The sequence below is a fragment of the Rousettus aegyptiacus genome, unplaced genomic scaffold (genome assembly GCF_014176215.1).
Source record: "Rousettus aegyptiacus isolate mRouAeg1 unplaced genomic scaffold, mRouAeg1.p scaffold_m13_p_13, whole genome shotgun sequence".
NCBI lineage: Eukaryota > Metazoa > Chordata > Mammalia > Chiroptera > Pteropodidae > Rousettus > Rousettus aegyptiacus.
The window spans coordinates 21,300,422-21,314,543 of record NW_023416288.1 but is presented as its reverse complement, the minus strand read 5'-3'; positions in this window follow the sequence as shown (position 1 = coordinate 21,314,543).

Sequence of the window (14,122 nt, the reverse complement as noted above, 5' to 3'; positions counted from 1 at the left end):
ATAGCACATTTTTAACCCATCATTTGGTGGATATTTGAGTGGCTCCCACCATTTGGCTATAATAATATGAATATTCATGTATAAGTTTTCGTATATACATGTTTTTATTTCATTTGGGTATATACCTAGGAGTAGAATAGTAAATATGTTTAACTTTTTGAAGGACTGCCAAACTTTTTCAAAATGTCTGACCATTTTACATTCCCAGCAGCATTGTTTAAGGATTCTAATTTCTCCACATCCTCACCAATACTTGTTACCATCTGACTTTTTGATTTTGGCATGAAGTGATACCTCATTATGGTTTTAATTTGCCCTGTTTCTTTTAAAATTGCCATAAGCCATCCTTATTGCCCAGAAAGCTTGAATCCCAGCAATCCTTTTCACTATTATTGCCACTTATAATTTCAAGCAACTGCCATCTCTTACTTGAGCTATTGCAACAGCCCTAATTATAACTGGCCTGCTTGTTTCCAGCTTGCTCCTATGACCCAGCCAACAGAGTTGCATTAAACATCAGTTGTAATCACCATACTATAAATTTTAAAAACCAGAGAAGTGTAGAAAGGGGAAAACTTCCCAGGAAACTTACTGTGTATACAAACCTGGCCAATATTACCTTAATGAAGGAATCCCTTAACACCTGTCTATTTATGAGGATATAAGACAAATAAAAAATGAAGTACATTCTACAAACTGATCACTACCCCTCAAAACTGTCAAGCTCATGAAAAACAAAGAAACTCCTAGAGCAAAGAAGACAAAGGAGACATGACAACTCGGTATGATGTGGGATCCTGGACTGGCTGCTGGAACAGAATAAGGACATTGATGGAAAACCTCGTGACTAAAGTCTGGAGTAGTTAATGAAACTAATGTTGGTTTCTTAGTTTTAACAAATGTACCGTGGTAATGTAAGATAACATAAAGGGAGGCAAAAGGTGAGGGATTATACAAGAACTCTATATTCATAACTTTTCTGTAAATCTAAAATTATTCCAAAATGAAAAATGTGTTTTAAAAAAGTTAATCTCCAGAGACTCCTGTCTAGATGAGGTCCATACATCTAATTAGTAGTTGAGGCCTTTCACAATCACAACATCTACCTCAGGCCCATGTTCTACCCTCCCCTTGAAGCCACCCTCCAATACTGAGCTGCCATTCCCAGAACACACTGGACTCTTTAAGATCTGGATGCCCTTGAACTTGCTGTTTGCTGCGACTGAAGTGTCTGTTTCTGTGCCCAAAGGAAAACATTCTCTAAGCTTTCCCTAACTTAGGCAAGCAGAGTTCGTTATTTTGTGTTTTATTTGTTTTTATACCTCTCATCAACACTCAATATACTGTTCAGCAACATGCATTTACCTTTTGATATGTTTTGGCAATTGAAATATAGAGCTATCTCATCCTTTTTAATGGCTATGAACTACCCATTGTGCCAAATGTTCTCTAATTTATTTAATCAGTCCTCTAATTAGTCCTCCCCACTCAGGAGTGGTCCTTAAATGAAGAACCTGTAGTTTAAAAATCTGTCTTGTTGGTATTTTCCTGATGCCTAACATAGTGTAACATGAGTAAATTAGTCCATCCAAGCCTGGTTTGAGAAGCCACGGGCCGACAGGAGAGGTAATGAAGGCCTGAACTGTAACAGGTGAAGTGGCAAAAGGCAGGAGGCAAGTTCAGAATATATTCTACTGGATTCTGTAGGACACAGTGATGATGCCAGGAGCTAAACAAAGAAGCAAGGATGAGTCAAAATGTGAGGAGGCAATAAATTCACTTCAATATAAATTTAAGTAGTTGATGGCTCCTTTAGTAAAGATGCCCAGAAGGTAGTGGAATAGTAGGACCAGGTAGAGCTTTGAGAGACAACCTGCTTAAAATATTTAGAGATATAACAATCCCTTATCTACAATTTCAAAATCTAAAATAGTTTGAAACCAAAATGTTTTTTTTCCTAAATTTGGGGCAAAACTCATTTGGCAACATCCTGATAATTATGAGATTACTTATAGTTTTCATCTCACTGTAAATACTCGTATGCTTCACTGTAGATATAATAATGTTTGATTAGAAGATAGTACCTTTCTGGGGAGAATATTACATAACATACAGTAGCTATACTTTGATTTTGTTCCTAAATCAAAGGATAATACAGAGTGAGAAAACCACAGAACCAGTGAGAGAACCTGAGGGAAACTACACACTTAGGAAACAGCAGTGAGAGAGTGACTGAGTCTGGAGAACCCCAAAGGCTCCTGATGGCCTAGTATGCACTCAGTGTTTATTCACTGAAAGACTACCATGTAACGCAAGGAAGGAGAGGTTCAAAGAGTAATCAATAACGTTGAAAGCTCAAAGGACAATGAAGATAAAACACTGACATTACTAACATATATCACACATTTCTAAAACAGATTAGGCTACAAAAATGAAAAGGAAAACAGAAAAGATGACAACTATAAACACACTCAATAGGAAATATAATTAGGCATTAAATTTAGCTTCATGTGTTTCCAGGAACCTAGGAAAAGAAGGAATAATAGGGTACAGAATTCTAATAACTTTAAATTCATTAGGAAAACAGAATTTTTCATAATATTAAATTCTAAAAGCAATATTACAGAGTCTAACATGAAGGATGACGAACTACCAAATGGCTATCTTTGGTAGTAATTTTATAGATGCTCTTTGAACAATCATTTTAATTTTCATCTGACAAAGATGAAATTAAAATAACTCTAAATACATCTCTTCATAGAGTGAGTTAAATGCTTTGAGTGATATACTAGTAGTATTACTAAATTTATCAAATTTTGAGATGTCAATTTAGTATGTATTGTCACTCAACAAACATTTTGTGTCAAGTCCTGGGCAAATTATTAGGGATACATATGAACAAAGTCCCTGCCCTCTAAAATATCAATATGACAGTTTGGCATAATCTCTAAAGATGTCTTGACTCAGATTTATTTAATATTTAATTAGTTTAAAGTTTCAAAGAAATCCACCATGATTAAGAGCAACCAAATCCTGTAGGTTTAGTGACACTTCAATTTGGTTCCCTTCCTTATTTAACTAACAATGGAATTTAATTCTGAGCTATTGCTGAAAGAAAATTAATAATCCTGGTACTACAGGTTATTTTTTCTGAAAAGGTGATGCTAAATCTAGAATACTAATACAGCATATGTTTTAAGTTAATTTCTAATTGCAATGTTAGTTTGAGGTAAGCCACTTATGTTCTTTATGACCCCATTTGACCTACAGCATAGGGTTTTGAGATGGCTAATCAAGAACAGAGGTGTAGACTATGAATATATTCGCCTAGACTGCAATGAGCATGCCATTGTTTCTTTTTTACATATTATAAAATGTCAAAAGCAGGGCACTACATTCTATAGTATTTCCCCATATATTTTTTGAAAGATTTGGACTGAAATATAGAGGCTTTCGCACATGAAAAAAATATTTTTCAACATTATTTCTGTAGGTAAAGAATTATCTCTGTGGATTCTATATAATGTAGTATTTATGATAACAGAAAATTTTGAAAGTTCTCAAAAAACAATGAGTGTCATAAATTGAAAGAAAGAAAAATATGTGAGCAGTATAATAGTTTAATAATAGTTTAAGGTAATGCCATAGATGACACTGTAATTTAATTAGTCCCCCTTTTTAAAAGTCTATATTTCTCAGGAATTTGAAATATTAACCAAGAAAGTAAGCCAACTATTTTGGCCATTAAAAATCTCTCACCATAAAATGTTATGTTAAGGTAATTTAAAGTAATTTAAGGTAATTAAAAGTATATTTAATAACAGGTTTTAAGTGATTTCATTAAAAGATCTTGGTATCATAACACCCTGAATCTTGAAAGATAATGAACAAAGACATATTCTTCTACTGAGTAATTATCAATTAAAAAGATAGATAATTTAATATTATTTTACCTTAGATATTCACTTAGGAAATAAATATTTAGGTCTTAATAATTCAACTCCACTTAATACATGATGATCATTTAAAGCTAAACTGCGTCAAATAAACGGCCTAATGCTATAGCAAATCAGAAAGTGTCACATTTTCACTTAAACTTTAAATTTTTCTTTAGCTTTTGAAAAGCTTTAAGTATTATGAAAACATTGAGCTTTATGAGAAAAAAACATTTCTTTTTAAGAGATGCATCCATTCTCTTAAGTGATCAGGATCCCATTGAGTCAATTATTTCTTCCATATGGCTCAAAAATGTTATGCCTTAGTAGATCATGTATTTGACCTTTCATGAGATGCAGACAGTGGATCAGGGGCTGCGTCATTTTGGAAACGCTTCAAAAATAACTAAATTCTTTCCAGATGAACATACTGTGGACCAACGAGGAGCTAGGAATTAGAAATTATTGCCTCCAAATCATGGATATTTGTAGACTTCTTTTTCTTTTGGAACCTGTTGACCTAGAGGAATTGACCTGCTCGACAATTTTCTTTACTCTCAGCAGTATGATTAAGTCACGAGAACAACTAAGATGACATATATTTATTTATTTCTATCCCACTTGTTTCAAAAAAATTTTTAAGACAGCTGTAAAGCCTTCTATCTGTTCTGTTTTATTATTATAAATTTATACAATATGACTTTTCCAAATGTAAACTTGAGTCATCAGTGGAGATAAAATGAGACAGTCAATTGATTACTGTCATTTGTCACAGGAAAATTAATCTGCTAAAACTGGCACTAATATCTTGCTTTATTCCTTCTTAAGGAAAACTTTCAAATAACATTTCAAGATAAATAAAACATGTTCTATGTTGCTTTTCTTTGTCTTCTATTTTATAACCTAAACCTATTCGAGGTACAAATTTAAGAACATATTTTAAGCAATAGAGGGAAAATGCATTTTTAGTACATCAGAACTCAAAAATTATACCTAAGATAATGTACACAAAAATAATGCTCCCTGTTTATTTTGTGATTCAAGGTTAATTCTTTCAGTACTTATTTAAAGGAAAAATAGGCCCCCAAAAAGGCCAAAGAAATATCTGTAAATTTTGCCTACAATAATTGGTAAATGATACCAGTTACATATACATCTATGATTCCCTAATCAAAGCTGGAAAAAATTGTAAGGCACCATATGCTTCCAGGTATGACTCCCTAAACCGTCTGGAATACATGGCATTTGGCTTCTACAATCTAAAAAATAGGATCTAGAGATAAGTCATCTGATAAATTACCTCATTGGAAATGAGGTTAGGAAACTGCAGGGATTGGGGAAAATATGACACCTAAAGACAGCTATTTGCAACAGAACACTCAGGGATTTATCTAAAGTACGTTTCAGAAATGATTTGGATTGATGTATCTGAACTTTAAAATTTTTTATGAGTTAAAATCATTAACTCAATGACATTTAGAAACAGTCATACTGCCTTCTGTGTTCTCAACAGATTCTAAATTCAGCTACATGTGCCTTGTGATCACAAGATCTGGTTACAAATAGCAATAATTGTTGCAAAGCAAATTACATGGTGATACAGGAAAACATTCCCCCTTCCAGCAGAGGGGAGGGTAGATTACCTCACTCATATAGACTGAAGGTTATATAATGGAGATTACAGACTTTAAAATGAAAACAGAATGTATGCTAAAATAGAAAAACAATTTCATGAAAAATAAAAAGACAGATTGTTTAGGGAAAAACTTCTAAAGCACAGATGAGATACTTTAGATACAAATATTTAAGTGTTTATGGGCTATGAAAATTATTACTACGAAACGAATTTATCATTTCCATAATATTCATAAAAATGCAGGCATGCAAATAGTTTTATTCATATAGGTCTTGGATGTTATTACAATATACATTGCACAATAATGTATAAAAACACTGTACATTTATGCAATATTATATATGATGTATTATATCTACATATCACTTATAATTGTAATGGTATACTACAATTATAAACAATAGGTTACAACCTGAAAATGGGTAATTTCTATTTGGCTGGATTCAGCATACATCTGTATTACTGTTAGTTTTAACACACATATTTTACTAAGTAGCCAAAACATACAAAATTTCAACCACTTCAGTATACATTTCATATAAATAACCTTAGGATGTTGCAACACACACAGGTGATTATTGCAACAGAGATTCCAAGAAGTAGGCTATTTTGTCTATAGCAGTTTATTCCCTTAACTATTTCTCAATCTTTTAATATCTCCTTTTGGTAAATATTAAAATTTCACAGCTGCAGCTTCCCTGACAGTATTCTAAAACACTTTCCTCCAAGAAACTTGCAATCCCTCGAAGAATCACTGATAATGAGAAGACCTTGAGTGTACTATCTGACTTTTTTAGGATTTCTTGCTTGTCTGCCTCTACAATATACTACTAACTCCATGATGGTAGGAATAGGGTGGTGGAAACTCAAAGACATGGATGAGGGGGGAAATAAAGCATCTGAACCATGTGAATAAAAGTTCCTATTTAAAAGTTAAATGAAAAAGTCTTCACAATACAGGTTTGTTCCTGAATAGTAAGCCCTCGGGTAAATAGGGTTTATTTTTCAATAGAATTCATTCTAACTAAATCAGCCAAGTTCAATCACTCTGGCCCATCTGTAAGTATATGAAATTATCCTCAAAACAGAGAAACAGACATTCTGCTATTCCTGAACACATGACTTAGCTAAAGTGGAAACTATGAGAAACAAGATGAATACGAAGGACCCATGCTAGGTAGCCACAAGATGATAGAGTACAATATGCTAAGGAGCAACATTAGGACAAAAATGATCTCTGAACCATCAGGGACTATTAGTCCTCTTCACCCAGCTGCAATCAGTGTCTCATGAACTCAGGTGATATGTGAAGAATACAGTTAAATTTTTAGAGAAAAATGGTTATCTTAAAAGAAAGAGACACTTAAAATTAAAAAAAAAAAAAAACTAGGTATACTATGTTTCTTCTTTTGAATTAAGTAAATTACATGTAATAGATTACATCCTCCAAATTACAGATACCATTTTTGAAGGCTTCTTATGAACTACATTTGCCCTTTATTGTATTTAACATATCAACCTCCCCTTTCCCAGATGAGAAAAATCAAAGCTGGGAGGTATTACCTAATTTGGCTTAGGTTGCATAGCTACTAGATAATAGTTAAAAACCACCTCTTTTTGACTTCAAAATGTGATCTCTATTGTTACATATCTTTCATCCCTTGACAAAGGTTTAAACAGCTATTTTAATGTCATCACTGCTGGACTTTTTCCAATTAAAGCAAAACAAAAGATATGAGAGGGTTTTGTTTTTTTCCTTTGGGGTGGGAGAAATAAAGGCCCAGATCGATATAGAAGAAGAACATTAAAACCCTGACAGTGGAGAAATGCATCAAAATTAATTTTGAAATTTAGCTGAAAAGATGAATAAGAAGAAAATATTTAATTCAGGGCTTTCCAGCATTGGTTTTCTTTTTATCTTTTTTTCTTCTCAAAGAAAATCAAGGTTGACCATGGAAATGAATAGGCAGTTCTAGTCTATAAATAAATACAATGGATAGTCAAACAAAATCTATGCTTAACCTCACTCAGAATATATATGTTAAATATATATGTTAAAATAGGATATTTTAAAGATTTTCACCTACAGAGGGTCATAATTAGAAATTTTATAATGCCTGCTATCGACGATGTTAAGGAAATAGAAAATCCCATCCAGTTTTTAGGGAGATAGTTGGTTCACCTTTTGGAGGTCTATTTGGCAATGGCTTTCAAACTGTAAAATACACATCTAGTAGTCCCCCCCCCTTATCCATGGGGAATATGTTTCAAGAACCCCAGTGGATGTCTAAAACCATGGACAGTACTGAGCTCTATATATACTATGGTTGTTGTTTTTTTTTTTTCCTATACACACAGATCTATGATAAAGTTTAATTTTTAAATTAGGCACAATCTGAGATTAACTAATAATTAAATAGAACAATTATAACAATATACTATAATAAAAGTTATTTGAATGTGCTCTTAACTCTCAAAATTTCTTAATATACTGCACTCACACTCCTCTTGTGATGATGTGAGATGATACAAAGCCTATGAGATGAGATGAAGTGAAGTGAATGACGCAGGCATTGTGACACATTAGGCTACTATTGACCCTCTGATGATATGTCAGGAGGATATTCTGCTTTGGGTGATCCTGTATCATCAAGCCATGAGGATTGACAGTGGGTAACTGAAATTGTACAAAGCAAAACCACAGGTAAGGAGGAGGCTACTGTAATTTTTGACTCCACGATTCCATCTCTATAACTTATCTGATAAGTATGCTTACTCACAAGCACCCAAAAATGTACATGCAAAGATGCTCACTGCAGCATTGTTGGTAAAAGCAACAAATGAAAATACCCTAAATTTCTACCAATGGAAGGACATATCCATATAATCACATGCCATCCAGTTAACCAAAAACAAAACAAAACAAACGTAGCTAATGAGAACTCAAGTATAATTTTAGGTGAAAATAAAGCAATTTGAAGGAGAATTTATATACTATGATCTTATCCATACACAGATAGAAAGGCAAAGACTGACAAAGACATACAGAGATAGAAGCAGTGTGCACAGAACTTCTCTGAATGTGTATACAAACTTTAAAGCAGTTTCACCTGTAAAGTGAGAGTTAGAATTTTGGGAGGGAGAACATAGAATACCGGGATAATGAAGCAAAGAGCTGAGACATTTACTTCCATTCTATATTTTTTGTAACTTTTTTTCTTTTTTACCATGACTCCATATTATTTTTATAAAACACTAGCTTCAAAAAAATGATTGAGCGTTCATATATGTTGTACTAACACCACAAAATTCATCTGGTCTAGTTTATCTTTCTCCAAAACAGAAAAGCACTAGATCTCAGTCAAGAGACCTGAGATCTAATTCCAGGTTTATTACATGGAGTACCTCCCTGAATGATCCTGTAGCTTTCTTCCAGTTCTAACAAGTCATGATTTTAAATATTTCATGAGTCATTTTCCAAATCAGTGGGTAGCTAAAAATAGCAAAAAAGGTGAACATTGACCCGTTGGTAGTTGCTGCCTGGACTACTATATTGAAAAGGTACTGATGGACAGTGGGCGCCTGATGTTGCATGCAGCTTGTGTCACAGTAAGGAAGAGTGTCGTTGTTCACGCCCATCAGATTAAGTCCACTTTGGTCTACCTTGTTCATCTCATGGTTATGGAAAATTTATTTGTCAATTGAGAATTTTAACATGTAAAGGAAGTTTGTAATTGGTCCACTTGTTATTGGTCCTCTTGTTCTCGAATGTTTTCTTATACCACTGCAGTGTTTCCTCTTACTAAAACCATATTCTACCCACTTTCCAAAATACAGGTCTCATTTATCTACATCAATCACTGTTCGGTAAAATGTCCTCCACTTAGCAGTCCTCAAACAGCCTTTTCTAGCTTCTTAAAATATATACAAACCAAGAAAAGATTAAAATTTACAATACTATCACTAACTACTAGAATCTGGAAAGAACCTTAACCAAATATAGGGCAGAACCAGCTGGATTGAGAAAAATCTACAATGGCTCCATTTCATTGCACAACAGTTCTCAGCTCTGAAGAAAATGCACATGCTCTTCAATTGTGTGACCAATATAAAGTAGCTCAGGTAGCTGTCTCAATTCAGAGGTAGGTTAAACAGTTGGTCTCATATTCAGAGAGCAAACAGGAAACAATGAGAAAATATAAGGGGAATGTAAGAAAACATGTCATGTGCTAGCAAACAAAAGTAGATGAAGAGGGAATTAAAGTGCAGTAATGCTAAGAACTCACAGATAAGAATCCCAGGAGCAGAGAGAGAGAGAGATGCTAAAATAGAAGTTCTAAGTTCCAGTCACTTTCCTTGGGTGTATCACTTTACCAAAACTACAATCTGCCACTTTTTTGTAGACCTATGCAGACCCCATTCTCTACCATGTTTCAGAAATGCAGCCCAAATCACCAAGACATCTAAATGGTATTCTAGTCTCATTCTCACATCTTGCTGAAAAGACAAGTTTCATTTCAATATATCTGAGTATCATTTGTCAATCTAGATCCTCTAACTTCTTTTTCTGGATGAATTTTGGACTTTCAAAAGTGACTAACACTAGCCTTTTTTCTCTAAAGGCAATAATTTGGCAACTTCATTTCCACCACTGCATGCAAGTTGCACAATTTCATAAATTTACATTTCATACAACACAACGGTGATTCGTAGAGCATGGGAAGTTTGGAAACCTTAGTAGGTTGTACTTGAAACAAGAACTTCACTTCCATTACTTCCATGTTTCCTTCCTCAATTTAAGATTTTCTGGTGCTGGCTGATAGCAAAAACTGTACCAGGTGTGAGTGACTCAAAAAATATTAATGTGTGTTATTTTTAAGCCATAACTTCTTTTATTTAAATGCTAATCGATTGTCCTAGCACTCTAGCGGCAGAACCAGTTTCAGTAATGATGATGATGGCTGCAATATGATCAAATGAAGCCTCCACCATTTGCTACAAAAAGAGTGGAAATGACAGGCAGCTTATTAATCATTTATCCTAGAGATGAATGTGTTCAGTTGCTGACAGGGGGCTGTAGGTGAACACTGCCAAAATGAGAAATGTCAATTGTCAGGCCTCATGCATTATAATGATGGAGCTATTTTTAAGTATCTTTGAAAATTATGCTCTTTTTCCCTACAGTCCCATCACATATGCTTGGCAATTTTGTTCTGAGAATTCGTTTTCACTCTACTCAGATGTCTCTGCTTGAGTAAACATATAATACCCCACTCAAAGGCTAGCATAAGATATTTTAAAAGTTATTGAGAAATCTATAGTCCACACATTGGGAATGACCTCTCAAAGAAAAGAGGCAGACCAAGAAAGTTATTAAATAATGAATAAATTTTAAGCTAATTTTCCCTGAGATGTTTTATCAACAAGGATGATACATGTTCTTAATTTCTCAGGTCCCAAAAGAAACAGTCATATAACATTTTCTGATAGAGATAACAGAATTCAATAAAAGACTTAAAAATTATTTGTTCATCAAATTAGGTAAACAATGTAACCAAGAGTTAATTGTCCCAAATGACCTCGAAAATCTGCCCCAGCTTAGTTATCCCCCATTTGTGTTTGATCCTCCAGTGGAAAATAAAGTTTCCTACCTAGAGGAAAAGTCTCTTTTGGAAACCATAGTGTCTTACTCATTGAGAGAGTTACACTCACTTTTCCAAAAATAATTTAATGTATTTCAGAAATTAATCTATCTTAAAAAATGGTAATTTGTTCTTAGAGAATCACAACTGACCCTACATTCCACTTTTGAGGAATGGAAAGAAAAGGTCAGATTTAAGGTGAGAAATGTATTATTTTTGCAAGAGATACTTCTCCCACATTTACCAAGTTGCTGAATATTTTGTTCCATAAACTATATTTTGGGAACTTTTATGTATCATACACCTAGTTGTATAAATATTAAGTATACCTGCTTACTGAGCATAATACAAATTTCAAAATTAATGAGAAAAATTTTTTCTTTGACATAACTACTAGATGTAGCACAGAAACGCTGTACCATTCAAATTACTAAAATAATCATTATTGAATTACTTGCTGTTAAAAAGGATAATTAGTTTTTACCATGTTTGCCAGCGGCAACTTCTTAAACTGGCATCAGCAAACTGCAACTGGAATGTGATAGAAACCTGGATAAGCTTGATTTTTTTTGACATTTGATACTTGAAACTCCATGTATGCTTTCTTGCATACACCTGCCGCCCACACACACATAAATTGGAGCTAATATTCTCTAAATAAAAAGATGTACCAAAAATCAACATGAATTTTTACAAAAATGCCTGTTTTAAATTTATGAGACATTAATCCTTTCAAATGTTCTTCCAGACTACCCTGTCTTTATGACTTTATAGTTTAAGAGCCCAACTAATTAGATTCCTATATCTGGATTTCCAGTTATGAAATTATGTTAAGGCAACATGCTTTTCATAAATTGAATGACGACTGTATCACTCAATTACTATTATTCCTATTTTTGACATTACATAAATTATCATTTTTAGCAAAGCATATCAAACATTGTGCTATTAACATAGCAGTAAATTATGTTCTTGAAAACTGTATGGACTTCTATTTCCACAAATTATGTCTAACTAGAACATAATTTTTGAAAGTCCAAAATTAGAAAATTAAATAAACTGTTTTTTTTTTTTTTTTGGCTCGCAGAGACAAGATGCTTAAAGGATGTTCTTTCAGTACCTGTAAGTATTAATCTGAATGGCTTTGATTCTGCTAAAAACTATGCTTATGTCTACCTCTTCCATTAGACGCACGACTCCTCCAGGGCAACCATGGTGCCATCGATCTTTTGAAGTCATAACCTTTCACAGGGTCTGACCCACCTAGACATGCAGATGTTAGTGGTCTGTTAGAAGCATGGGCATGTGTGCATGTTCAGAATTCACCACTTAAACTAAGTAACTCGTTTAATTATTGTAAATAAATTAAGTGCATTCTAGTTTGTATTGGATAATAAGCAACCAAATTTTTTTAGACATAGAGGACAGGTTTCCTGTCACAGGCCCAGAACCAAAACAGAGAAGTCAGGACATCTCATGAGGTACATCTAAAAGAGAGAAGTTTGAAATAAAATCATTAATTATATACCACTAACTTCAGGGAAATCAGAATTCTTTTATGGATCCATTACTCAATGTGCTTAATGGAGAATGAAATGCACTATTTCCAAATATAATGAGATGATTAAGAGTGGACCTCATCTTTTTGTTATTCCTACATATTACTACAGATTATGAAATGTAGAAAAATGCTTTCCTATTAGATCTCCATGCTAACACCCATAATACCTTACATCAAGTTTCTTTACTTCACAGAATATTCCTGGTATGTGAATGTTCGTGATAGTAATAAGATACCAGTTTGTGGGTAGCTTTTATAAAAGCCAGTGGTGTGTGTGTGATATGCACATTATAAATTATTGTAGAACCAAAAGATACAGATAAGCAAGAAATGTCACTTAAAACCCCACTGTTGATGACCAGTTAATATTTTTGTAATATTCAAGTGGTTCCATGCAAGTATATTTATATACTATACATATAATCCTATAATTGGCCTTTCCTTCCATTTATTAATATATTGTGAATCATGTTTTTGCCAATTAAAATATATTATCTGTGTAGTTTGTCAGTATTCCATTGTACATATGTAATAATTTCTTTAGTCATATTACTGGACATTTCCAGGTTTCCAGGTTTTTATTATAAAAAATACTGTAACCATTTAAAAGAAATATACATCTTTGTGCACTTATCCAATCAATCCTTCGGAAATATTCCCATTATACTATATCAAAGGGTACGAAACTTTTTAAGGCTTTTGTTACATACTGCTCACCTGTCCTCAAGAACATTTGTACTGATATAAACTCTCATAAATTGTTATCTGAGAATGTTCCTTTCTTATATCCTTGAAAATGTATATTATTCTTTTTAATCTATATAAGCAGGTGAACAGCATCCTATTCTTTTAATCAGCATTACTTCGTTACTAATTTAACATTTATTTATATTTATTGGTCATTTTAACTTATCTTGCCTGTACGAGACCTTGATCAATATTATCTATTAGTTGTGTCTTTTCTTTATGGATTTAAGAATTCTCTTTGTGAAGGGTATTAAATTTGTCACGTATGTTGTACTTTATCAGTTTGCTTACCTTTTAACTGTTTATGGTAGTTTTTGCCATATCAAACTTTAAGGACTAGAAAAACAAGCAAGCATATGCCTTTCACTTTCCTCTGCATTGTTATATGCAGAACTGGAGGTAACAAGAGGATCCTTGTTTTTATCCTGTCTATAATGGGAAGGATTCTAGAACTTTTCCACTAGGCATGATGCAGCTATCTTAGTAAAATAGGTGGGGAAAAATAAAGAAAAACCATTTCCCTTGCATGTAAAAAGTAAATCTCAAAACCAAATTAGGAGTCAAGTTTTAAAATTTTATCAAGTGCCTTTCATATCCAAAG